Below are 11660 nucleotides of genomic sequence, written 5' to 3'. Positions count from 1 at the left end.
AGGCTGTCTCTGACCAGAAGGACATGCATTTTCTCCCATTACCCACCGTGTATTTTCTTTATAGCATTTAGCCACATCGTTTATAGGTTGTTTCTTTTGACCAGCTGCCTGAACCAGCCTGAGGGCAAGCACCTTCTTGTCTTAGTTACTGTTGTACTGTACCGCCACCGCTAGGTGTCATGTCTGTCGCCTGAAGTGAAGTGAAATCGCTCAGTCATGTCCGACTCTGCGATCCCTTGGACTGTAGCCTACCAGTCTCCTCCGCCCATGGGATTTTCCAGGCAGGAGTACTGGAGTCGGTTGCCATTTCCTTCACCAGAGGATCTTCCCGGCCCAGGGATGGAACCCGGGTCTCCCGCATTAGTAGTTGCCCAATAAACGTGTTTGACCACATTCATTAATACCTGAAACTGGGATGGATTGCCAGAAGTGATGTTGCAGGAAGGGGGAACCCCAGCTACGGCCAGAGAGTGGGTTTTCATCTAATAATTGGAAATGAATTGTATGAGGAGATACATATGCTGACAAAGCAAGAGACCTTATTAGGTAGGGGCGTCTGGATAGAGAGCAGCAGGGTAACAGAACCCGGAGCTGCTCTGCCGCTTGGGTCAGCCTCAGGTTTTATGATGATGGAGTTAGTTTTCTGATTGTCTCTGGCAAATTACTCTAAGGGTCCTTTCTGGTGGCGCGTGCATCACCCTGCCAAGATGGATTCCAGTGAGAAGGATTTGGGGAGGTTGGTAGGACATATGTGAGGCAGGAAATGGATGGGCTTCAGTCTAGGCATTTATAGTTGGGCTCCTGTTCACGCTTCCTGGGATGAGCGCCGTTGGTCACCAGCCACCTAATACATTTCCTGAAGCAAAAGACAAATGAGCTCTAGGACTACATATTTATGACCGGACTCCTGTCTATATTTTGAGATCTCAGCAACAGCAATAGGGTAAATAACCAGACATTAGGCATCTTTATGGCAGCGACAGAGTGGGACTGCTGCTGCTGCTGCTAAGTCACTTCAGTCGTGTCCGACTCTGTGCCACCCCACAGACGGCAGCCCACCAGGCTCCCCCGTCCCTGGGATTCTCCAGGCAAGAACACTGGAGTCGGTTGCCATTTCGTCTCCAATGCATGAAAGTGAAAAGTGAACGTGAAGTCACTCAGTCGTGTCCGATTCTTAGTGACCCTATGGACTGCAGCCCACCAGGCTCCTCCGTCCATGGGACTTTCCAGGCAAAAGTACTGCAGTGGGGTGCCATTGCCGTCTCCAAGAGTGGGACTAAACCCTATTAAAAGACTATAAGAGGTAATCACACACCTCCCATCCTTGGGGCAAAGGACACATTTCACATGTGCAGAAAGACTCCTTGGGGGTCAAAAGGAGGTGAGGTGGGGGGGTGGGGGGCGCCACTCCATAATATGTGATGCTAATACATGATCCCATAGGTTCCTGGACTGAAATCTATCTTGGAAAAAACCTGTGCACTCATAGTGGGGAGGGTCTTAAGGCAGGTCAGATGTGGAAAAAGAAACCAGATAATTGGCTAAAGGTAAACAGAGACAGGTGTTGGAGAAGACTCTTGAGAGTCCCTTGGACTGCAAGGAGATCCAACCAGTCCATCCTGAAGGAGATCAGTTCTGGGTGTTCATTGGAAGGACTGATGCTGAAGCTGACACTCCAATACTTTGGCCACCTCATGCAGAGTTGACTCACTGGAAAAGACCCTGATGCTGGGAGGGATTGGGGGCAGGAGGAGAAGGGGATGACAGAGGATGAGATGGCTGAATGGCATCACCGACTCGATGGGCATGAGTTTGAATAAACTCCGGGAGTTTGTGATGGATAGGGAGGCCTGGTGTGCTGCGATTCATGGGGTCGCAAAGAGTCGGACATGACTGAGCAACTGAACTGACCTGAACTGAGCTGAAACAAAGACCTGGAAGAACTGACCTATATAAATGACTTAACCACCTCTTCACTACACTCCTCCTTATTCAGGGAGACACCCCACACCCTTTCTTTCCTGGTATGCATCTCTTCCTTGCTTCTATCTTAACAAACTATTTCTCTGTGTGTTCTCCCACCTGTGGTTGTGCTATATCTCTAAAAATAAACTTTGTACCTGCAGTTTAGTTTTTGCCTCTGTGAGAAATACATTTTTTCATTGGGGGCAAAGTTCCAGGGAAAAATAGCTCTACCTCTAACCCTTGCTGGTCTGGTGGCTAGGATTCCAGATTTTCATCCAGGCTACTCAGGTTCAATTCCTGGGCAAGGAATTAAGATCTCATTTTACACCACCACCCACTGCTGCCTTGCCAAAATCATACAGACTGGCATCTCCTCTCTTTCACCTTTCCCGAATTCTTCTGGTTGGTAGTAGCTTGTAGTTTCACTTCCTTACCAGGACCTCCTGTTGTAAGATAACTCATGCAAGTGGTTACTATCTTGCCTGATCAGGTCAGTGGTTCCCCTAACAACCCCCTGCTGAGACTTCATTCTCAAGATATTCTTTGGGAAATAGGGCATGGGTCTCTTTGTTCTGTAACTACTTCCTGCTGAGAGTGGACATAGCCCTGCCTGGTAGAAATCTCTTGCCACCTGATCTAAATCAAGGTATTCTGTGCCTGAAATTAGCATTCATCCTAATAATAACAGTTGAGCCTGAAACTGTTGGACCCTGTCAGAAATGAACCGTGTAAACAGTTGAAGCAGACAGTGGCCAAGCATGAGGTCTAACAGGATGGTCATCGCTGGGCCAAGCAAAGGAAGGCAAAATCTGGGGTGATGGCTGTAGGTTGTGTGACTTTTCCTCTGATTATTGATGGTGCAGTTAACAAAGCAGTGCTTCAGGAATCTTGTGCTCAGCTTGATATTACCATCTTCTACCTGGGTAGGGGCTCCAGTTCTGCAGAAGAACTCAGAGGTAGTGTTAGGCATATTCCTTGAGGAGAAGCCAGGACCTTGCCCCAAGGCTGTACCACTATTCGACTATTCCTCCCTGGTTTTTACATTGCCTCTCTTCCCTGATTAGCAACTGTGTGAATTTGCCCTTTGAAGCTCAGGAAGGTCCAGGAGGCTGAATGAAGTTTATATCCTACAAACAAGAAACAGGAGACACAGAAAGGGTTTGTATTCTGGATCAGTATACAGAAGGATCAGTATTCTGCTGAGTTTTAATTTGGGAAACTGGGTGATGATGGCTCTGGCCATTTCCTGCTAAAATGAGGCATAGTCCTGCCTCAATTTGGAGAATAGACCCTAAATTGGAAGTATTTCTAAGTCCTGGATCTGAGTTTAGTGTGATTAAGATCTCAATCCCTTGGGAATTTAGAAGAATAAGCCTGAAACTCAGTCTGGACTTGCACTTCAAGGGAGACTTGGAACCAGATAGCCAGTTGTTTATTTTTTAATTTTTATTTATTTATTTTTGGTTGCACTGGGTGTTTGTTGCCGCATGCGTGCTCTCTCTAGTTGCGGCAAGCAGGGGCCACTCTTCGTTGTGGTTCACGGGCTTTTCATTCCAGTGGCCTCTCTTGTGGAGCATGGGCTCTAGTTGTGGCACACGGGCCCAGTAGCTCTGAGGCATGTGGAATCTTCCTGGACCAGGGATCAAACCCATGTGCCCTGCATTGGCAGGTGGACTCCTATCCACTATGCCACCAGGGAAGTCCTGCCAGTTGTCTAATTTTATCTAAGTTTTAACTCCTGATGTAGTATTAACATATATACAACAGGAGCTATTGGCCATTACTTATGTCTCCCCTTTTTGATTAATATCTGATCTAAAACAACTTTATTCTTTAAAATATTTAATAGTTACAAGAGGATACTGTTAGGTAGGTAGACTAGGAAACAGAAGTCCAAAATGACAGCAGCTAAAAGACAAGGAAGGAAAAAAAAAATAAAAAAAATAAAAGACAAGGAAGGGAAAAGTCCACGAAAATAGAACAAAGCAAAGTCAATGGAAGGTCCGAGGACCGGAGTGAGGACCTCAGGTAGAACAAACAGCACTCCTGGCTAGCCCAATAGGGCAGGCCCAGGGGGGAGGAAAAAAACATGTAAAAAGAGGAGCCAAAGGGCCGGGACTCTCTCTTCTCTTCGCATCTTTGGGTCAGCGTTCCCTCATGCCTCGAGGATGTATTTTCCTGCTGTTTTCTAAATAAAACTGTGCTGTAACACGGAGCTGTAACACTGATCTGTCTAAGAGCTATAACACGGTCTGTCCAAGAGCTGTGACACGCCGAGGGCCTTAATGTCTGTCGTTTCAAGTTTTTGTTGAGACGAGACAGAACCAAGGAGATTACACTTGCCTGACAGATACCTTGAAACCATAAGATTGCAGCTACTAGTGGACACTAATTTGAGAATGGCTAATGCCATTCTAAGCTGGTCTGACATAGCTCAGAAAATTTGAGTTTTCAGCAATTCAGGAACGTGTCTGAAATCCACAATGGTCACCGAATTTTACCTTGAATGTCTGAACCAGTTACTCTGTTTTGACTTTCGAATGTATTAACATTTCCCTCCTCAATGGCCAAAGCAGATGTCACTGTTAACAGTCTCTGTGCCTTTCTAGATATAGAAGATGCAAGAACTTGGGCTCATAAAATCTTCTGAAAATAGTTATCTCAAGGTCTGTTCTGCCAGTTTTTCTCACAGCACAGAGTGCATCATTCCTTGTCTCCACCCTGAACTCCTTTCAGGGGGCGTTGAAGGTCAGTGGCCACAGTGGCCATTGACTGAGCTGTTTTGGTCAGTGGTTCCCCTAACAGTGGCATTCAGTTGCTTCCAAGAGTTAATAATCCCCCTGAGTTCATATGAATATTCACCTACCATGGGAGGATTGGCAGTGTAGTAGAAAGTCCATCCCATTTGGACCAAGGGTCTAGGTTCAAATCTGAGCCCTGCTGTTTCCTTTAGTGTGTGTGTGACCTTGGACATCACTTTAGTTATGAGTTTATTTCCTCTACAATGGTACCTATTTTTATAAGACTTCTTTGAAGACCCAAGAAGACTGTTGTGAATGTTCCCACAGTATGTATTGCTTTATGGGACACAGAGCTTTATAGTCCCATAGGTTGTTTATGCTTGAACCACTCATGTAATCTGAGGAAAATTTCTATAAATGAGTGTATTTCTGCAAGATGGGGATGGGTAGGGCAGAAAGTTGACTAACACATGATTTCCATCTTCAGACAATTCCTAAGTCCTCTCAACAGCCCTCAATGTATTTCTCAAGAATGTTCAGCTCTAGGACTTCCCTGGTGGTCCAGTGGTTAAGACTCTGCACTTTCAATGCAGGGGCCATGTATTCAATCCCTGATCGCAGAAGTTCTGCATGCCGTGTATTGTGACCAAAAAAAAAAAAAAAAATTGTTCAGCTCTAAAATTCTAGAATATCTCAGAAAGATGGGGCTAAGGTCAGAGACAGGTTTGTGGAGGAAATGAGAAAGAATTTTGCCTGGAAGGATGGACTAGAGAAAAGGTGTTTCATGTGGTAAAACAATATGACAGGCACACACAGGAATTCATTCATTCCTTCCTCAAATATTTATTTACTATATAGTGCCTCTCCCTCCATGCCCCCTCCCCTTAACATGCACACACTAAGTCTTGTCAGCTCTGTCTTCTCTTTCTTCAGTCATCCAGCTTCCTTTTCTCATCTGTGCCACTACCCTAGTCTAAGTGACAAGCCTCTAATCTAAATTGCCAGAGTAGCCTCCTTACTGGTTTCCCTTTCATCTATTTTGGTCTGCTTCCAATCAGTTCTCCATGCTGTAGAGAATGCTTTTGAAGTTGCAAATCTAAAATTGTTGCACCCTTTTGTAAAACCTTTGAAGTTTCCTCTGACTCCAAGGATAAAGTTCAGACTCTTTAACCTGGCCTACAAGGTCTTGCATTACTGATCTCAGCCTACCTTCTCGGCCTCATCTCATATCTCATGGTATCTATTTCCCTTTAGCTTTCTATGCTAGGAACCATTGACCTTTCAGTTCTAGAATAGGCCAGACGAACTTTATGCCTCTGGGCTTTTGCACATGTCAGTTCAGTCAGTTCAGCCCCTCAGTGGTGTCCGACTCTTTGCAACCCCAAGGACTGCAGCATGCCAGGCTTCCCTGACCATCACCAATTCCTGGAGCTTGCTCACACTTGTGTCCATCAAGTCGGTGATGCCATCCAATCATCTCATCCTCTGTCGTGCTCTTCTCCTCCTACCACCTTCAGTCTTTCCCAGCATCAGGGTCTTTTCCAATGAGTCAGTTCTTTGCCTCAGGTGGCCAAAGTATTGGAGCTTCAACATCAGTCCTTCCATGAATATTCAGGACTGATTTCATTTAGGATTTGCAAATGTAGCTCTCTGCTTAACATTTCTTCCTTCCTTTTTCCTCTTGGCTTGTCTTTCAGGTTTCAGCTGAAATGGTAACAATAGATATCATTTATTGGGTAGGTACTGTGTGTCATCATTGTTCTTAGTGTATAAGCTCATTTAATCCTCACTATAACTTCAAAAGGTAGATACTCTTGTTGTTGTTGTTAGTTGCTAACTTGTGTCCGATTCTTTTCTCACCCCATGAACTATATAGCCCACCAGGATCCTCTGTCCATGGGATTTCCCAGGCAAGAATACTGAAGTGGGTTGCCATTTCCTTCTCCGGAGGATCTTCCCAACCCAGGGATAGAACCCTTGTCTCCTGCATTGGCAGGCAGATTCTTTACCATTGAGCCACCAGGGAAGCCCCTTATAAATGAGGAAAGAGAGGTTAAATAACCTACTCAGTGTTTGAGTTAAAATTTAAACCCAGACCAATTGGGCACATGAATTACTGCTGCTCTGTACATAAGCAGCATGATTATAGGAGACTTTTAACCCCACAGACTTAGGTTCCCCAGTTATTCATCTTGTAGCTAACTAAACTTATCCTTCATAGTACTTAAATAATCATAATTAATTAGTGGTGGCATTATACATTTAATGACTCCTCCCTGTGAGATTCTAAACTCACTATATTTCCAGCTCCTAGCACAGTGCCTTGCACACCAGTGGCACTCATTGAATATTAAATGAATAGATACCTTAACTAAAGAGCCTCTTGATGAAGGTGAAAGAGGAGAGTGAAAAAGCTGGCTTGAAACTCAGCATTCAAAAAACTAAGATCATGGCATCTTGTCTTACCACTTCATGGGAAATAGATGAGAAAAAAGTGGAAACAGTGACAGATTTTATTTTCTTAGGATCCAAAATCACTGCAGACAGTGACTGAAGCCATGAAATTATAAGATGTTTGCTCCTTGGAAGAAAAGCTATGACAAACCTAGACAGCGTATTCAAAAGCAGAGACATTATTTTGCGAACAAAGGGCTGTGTAGTCAAAACTATGGTTTTTTCCAGTAGTCATGTATGGATGTGAGAGTTGGATCATAAAGAAGACTAAGCACTGAAGAACTGCTGCTTTTGAACTGTGCTGTTGGAGAAGACTCTTGAGAGTCCCTTGGACTGCAAGGAGATCAAACCAGTCAATCCTAAAGGAAATCAGTCCTGAATATTCATTGCAAGGGTTGATGCTGAAGCTGAAGTTCTAATACTTTTTCCATCTGATGGGAAGAGCTGACTCATTGAAAATGACCCCAATGCTGGGAAAGATTGAGGGCAAGAGGAGAAGGGGACAACAGAGGATGAGATGGCTGGATGACATGACTGATTCAATGTACATGAGTTTGAGCAAACTCAGGGAGATAGTAAAGGACAGGGAAGCCTGGCACGCTGCAGCCAATGGGGTTGCAAAGAGCTGGATATGACTTAGCAACTGAACAAGTACCTGAGTATAAGGTAATATTTTTTCTCTCAGAATAATTCCTCAGGGGGTCTTCCAATGGTTAAGAGTCTGCCTTGCAAGGCAAGGGACACCAGTTCAATCCCTGGTCTGGGCAGATCCCACATGCCACAGAGCAATTAAGCCCTTGCTGATCTTGTGCTCTAGTGCCCTTGAGCAACAGCTGCCAAAGTCCACATGCCTAGAGACCATGCTCTGCAACAAGAGAGTAGCCCCCGCTTGCAGCAACTCAAGAAAACATGCAAGAAGCAGTGAAGACCCAATCAGTTTAGTCGCTCAGTCATGTCCAACTCTGTGACCCCATGGACTGCAGCACCCCAGGCCTCCCTATCCATCACCAATCTCAGAACTTGCTCAAACTCATGTCCATCAAGTCGATGATGCCATTCCACCATCTCATTCTCTGTCATCCCCTTCTCCTGCCTTCAGTCTTCCCCAGCATCAGGGTCTTTTCCAATGAGTCAGCTCTTCACATCATATAGAAAAAGTCTTGGAGCATCAGTCCTTCCAATGAATATTCAGGACTGACTTCCTTTAGGATGGACTGGTTGGATCTTCTTGCAGTCCAAGGCACTCTCAAGAGTCTTCTCCAACACTGCAGTTTGAAAGCATCAATTCTTTGGAGCTCAGCTTTCTTTAAAGTACAACTCTCAAAAAAAAAAAATAAATAAATAAAGTACAACTCGCACATCCACACATGACTACTGGAAAAACCATAGCTTTGACTAGGTGGACATTTGTCAGCAAACTAATGTCTCTGCTTTTTAATATGCTGTCTAGGTTGGTTATAACTTTCCTTCCAAGGAGTAAGCTTTTAATTTTATGGCTGCAGTCACCATCTGCAGTGATTTTGGAGCACAAGAAAATAAAATCTGTCACTGTTTCCATGTTTTCTCCATCTATTTTCCATGGAGTGATGGGACCAGATGCCATGATCTTCATTTTTTGAATATTGAGTTTTAGGCCAGCTTTTTCACTCTCCTCTTTCACTTTCATCAAGAGGCTCTTTAGTTCCTCTTCACTTTCTGCCATGAGGGTGGTGTCATCTGCATATCTGAGGTTATTGATATTTCTCCCACCAATCTTGATCCCAGCTTGTGCTTCATCCAGCTTGGCATTTTGCATGATGTACTCTGCATAAAAGTTAAATAAGCAGGGTGACAATATACAGGCTTGACATACTCTTTTCCCTATTTGGAACCAGTCTGTTTTTCCATGTCCACAGACTCAGGGTAGTAAAAAATGTAAACAAATAAATAATTTAAAATATAATACTTCCTCTGAAAGGAAGTTTCCTTTTATTTTTTGTTCTTCCAAAGTGTCCTATTATAGGTCCATGATGTCCAATTTATATATATATATAATATTTTGTTTTGAATCAAAATATTTCTTGTGAGGATGCAGCCTGATACAACCTCAGGCAGTACTAGTTCTGCAAGCTTATAGAGGTCATTGGGTGGAATCACTTAAAAAGATAGGAGCAGGAATTCCCTGGTGGTCCAGTGGTTAGGACTTAGCACTTTCACTGCTGTGGCCTAGGTTCAGTCCCTAATCAGGGAACTGAGATTCCTGAAAACTGCAAGTGGGGCAGTGTGACCAAAAAAAAAAAAAAGACCAAAAATTTTAACACAGATTTAATGAATTATTCTGGGGTTAGGACCTCACAGTTTTAAGTTTTAGATGTTGTTGCTAATAAGTCTTTGAAAGCAACAGAAAGAAATAAAAAGCAGCAGGACTTCCCTTGTGGTCCAGTGGTTGAGAATCCGCCTGGCAATATAGAGTACATGTGTTCAATCCCTGGTCCGGGAAGATTCCACAAGCCATGGGGAAACTAAGCCCTCAAGCCTGCAAGCTGCAACTACTGAGTCCACGTGCCCTAGAGCCCATGCTCTGCAATAAGAGAAGCCACTTCAGTGAGAAGCCCATGAACTGTAACTAGAGAGTAACCCCCACTCACTGCAAACTAGAGAAAATTCATGCAAAGCAACAAAGACCCAGCCAAAAAAAAAAAAGAAGAAGAAGTAAAATTTTTCTAATAAAGCTCAGGATTAGTAGAGATGATTGACATTCAAAAATAATTATGTTCTCATGTAATAGATGCTGTAACAGAGAAACGTCAAGGTACAAGGAAAGTTAAAGGAAGGAGTAGTAAATTGCTAAATTCTGGTGGTGACAAGGTCATCCATGAAGACTGTCTTTTTTGGGGAATAGGAGTAGCTCATTCCCAGGGGTTGATGAGGGAAGGAGAGAAAAGAAGGGCATCTACTAAACTTTATAAGTATATGTGTATTTATGGGACTTCCCTGGTGGCTCAGTTGGTAAAGAATTTGCCTGCCAAGCAGGAGACCCAGGTTCAATCCCTGGGTTGGGAAGATCCCCTGGAGAAGGAAATGGCAACCCATTCCAGCATTCCTGCCTGGGAAATCCCATGGACAGATGAGCCTGGCAGGATACAGTCCATGGAGTTGCAAGAATCAGACATGACTTAACAACTAAACCACCACCATGTATATTTATAGAATAGTTTTGAAAACTATATATAGTCAATACCGTTAGCCTCTGACCCACCCCTTTCATTCTAGTTGTTAATCTCTATGTCCCAAAGTGCTTAACTCCTGTTGCACAAAGATCCAATACAGTGCCCAACTCAGACTTTTCTGCATTGGGGATTGGGGGCAGGGAGGACTCTGAGAGTACTCAGGAGAGGCCTGGGAAGGTATGTGGTGTGGTCTGACATCAACAGTCAAAGATAGGTCTTGTCCTCTGGTCTCACCATGAAGAGAGTAAGATTTGAACTACATAGTGGAGGATAAACTGGAGATTGACTGGCAGACAATGGAGGAAGGACTTTCTGAGAAGAGGAAATAGATTATGTGAAGACCAAAGACCGAAGCTTCAGGGAAAGAAAAATCTCTTTTGCTAGTGTTACAGCAAAATGAGTAAGTGAGTGGCCTTTGGCACCACATACCTGTTGTGGCAGTCCAAACTCGGGTTGGAAAAGAATTTCCAGACATAGAGTATTGCAGAAAGGACTGAGTTTATTAAGAACAAAGAGCAGAGATAATGTGGGCGCTGCAAGCACTGAATGCCGACCTCCTGACAGGCCAGGAAGAACTGATGGCATGCTGTTAGAACAGTGGGTCAGCTCAAGGGAGAGCTGACCCAAGCGAGAACAGAGTTCATTTCTAGAAGACACTGTTAGAACAGCAGGCCAGCTCAAGGGAGAGCCGACGCTTTTCGTGGGTTAGCAGCCAATTTTTATAGTTTCAAGACAGAAAATTCCTGCTGGAATGGTGGCATTAGGTGATTGGTTAGGGTGCTATAGGGTGAGTACAGGGATGGGTATTTTTGCCTAATTTGGGATCAGGAAGCTGACCTGTAAGAAGCAAGGGGGCTTTTGGCAATGGTTACAATGGGGCTCAGTCGGTTCCAGGGACTTTAGTACTGGGCTTCGCTTTTGTGCCCTGTGTGACTCTGGTATGGGACTCCATAATACCAGCCCAAGAGGCCTGAAAGGGTTAAACAATCTTGGTTATTTTTGAGCTATTGCTACTAACAAACACTTGTAGCTGGACTTGTCCTTCAAAAAGCTAAACAAAGCTAATTGCTCTCTTGACTATATATGAGTTGTACTCTGCACCTGGCTTTCTTCTCTCCCCTATACTCTCTTGTAGCATTCTACATTTCGAAAAAGATCATGAGCTGGTAGCTTTAGTGACACCAGACCCCAGCTGCTGAGTTGCCGGATGCCAGCTGTGGCCATTTTGAAACTTTGCCAAAAAAAAAAAAAAGAAGCAAGACCTTCATGAGGATAAAAAACCTCTCCCTAT

The 11660-nt window shown here is 44.1% G+C and overlaps 2 non-coding genes across 2 annotated transcripts; both read left to right on the top strand.

The window, feature by feature from the left end:
- Positions 1-9318: 9318 nt before the first annotated feature.
- On the top strand, positions 9319-9390 carry TRNAE-UUC. Its single transcript has one exon. It is a non-coding gene; the product is annotated as a tRNA-Glu (tRNA).
- Positions 9391-10130: 740 nt separating this feature from the next.
- TRNAG-GCC lies at positions 10131-10202 on the top strand. Its single transcript has one exon. It is a non-coding gene; the product is annotated as a tRNA-Gly (tRNA).
- The last annotated feature ends 1458 nt before the right edge of the window (positions 10203-11660 follow it).

The sequence above is a fragment of the Cervus canadensis genome, chromosome 25, assembly GCF_019320065.1.
Source record: "Cervus canadensis isolate Bull #8, Minnesota chromosome 25, ASM1932006v1, whole genome shotgun sequence".
In the NCBI taxonomy this organism is placed as follows: Eukaryota; Metazoa; Chordata; class Mammalia; order Artiodactyla; family Cervidae; genus Cervus; species Cervus canadensis.
This window is presented reverse-complemented; position numbering and strand designations above follow the sequence as displayed.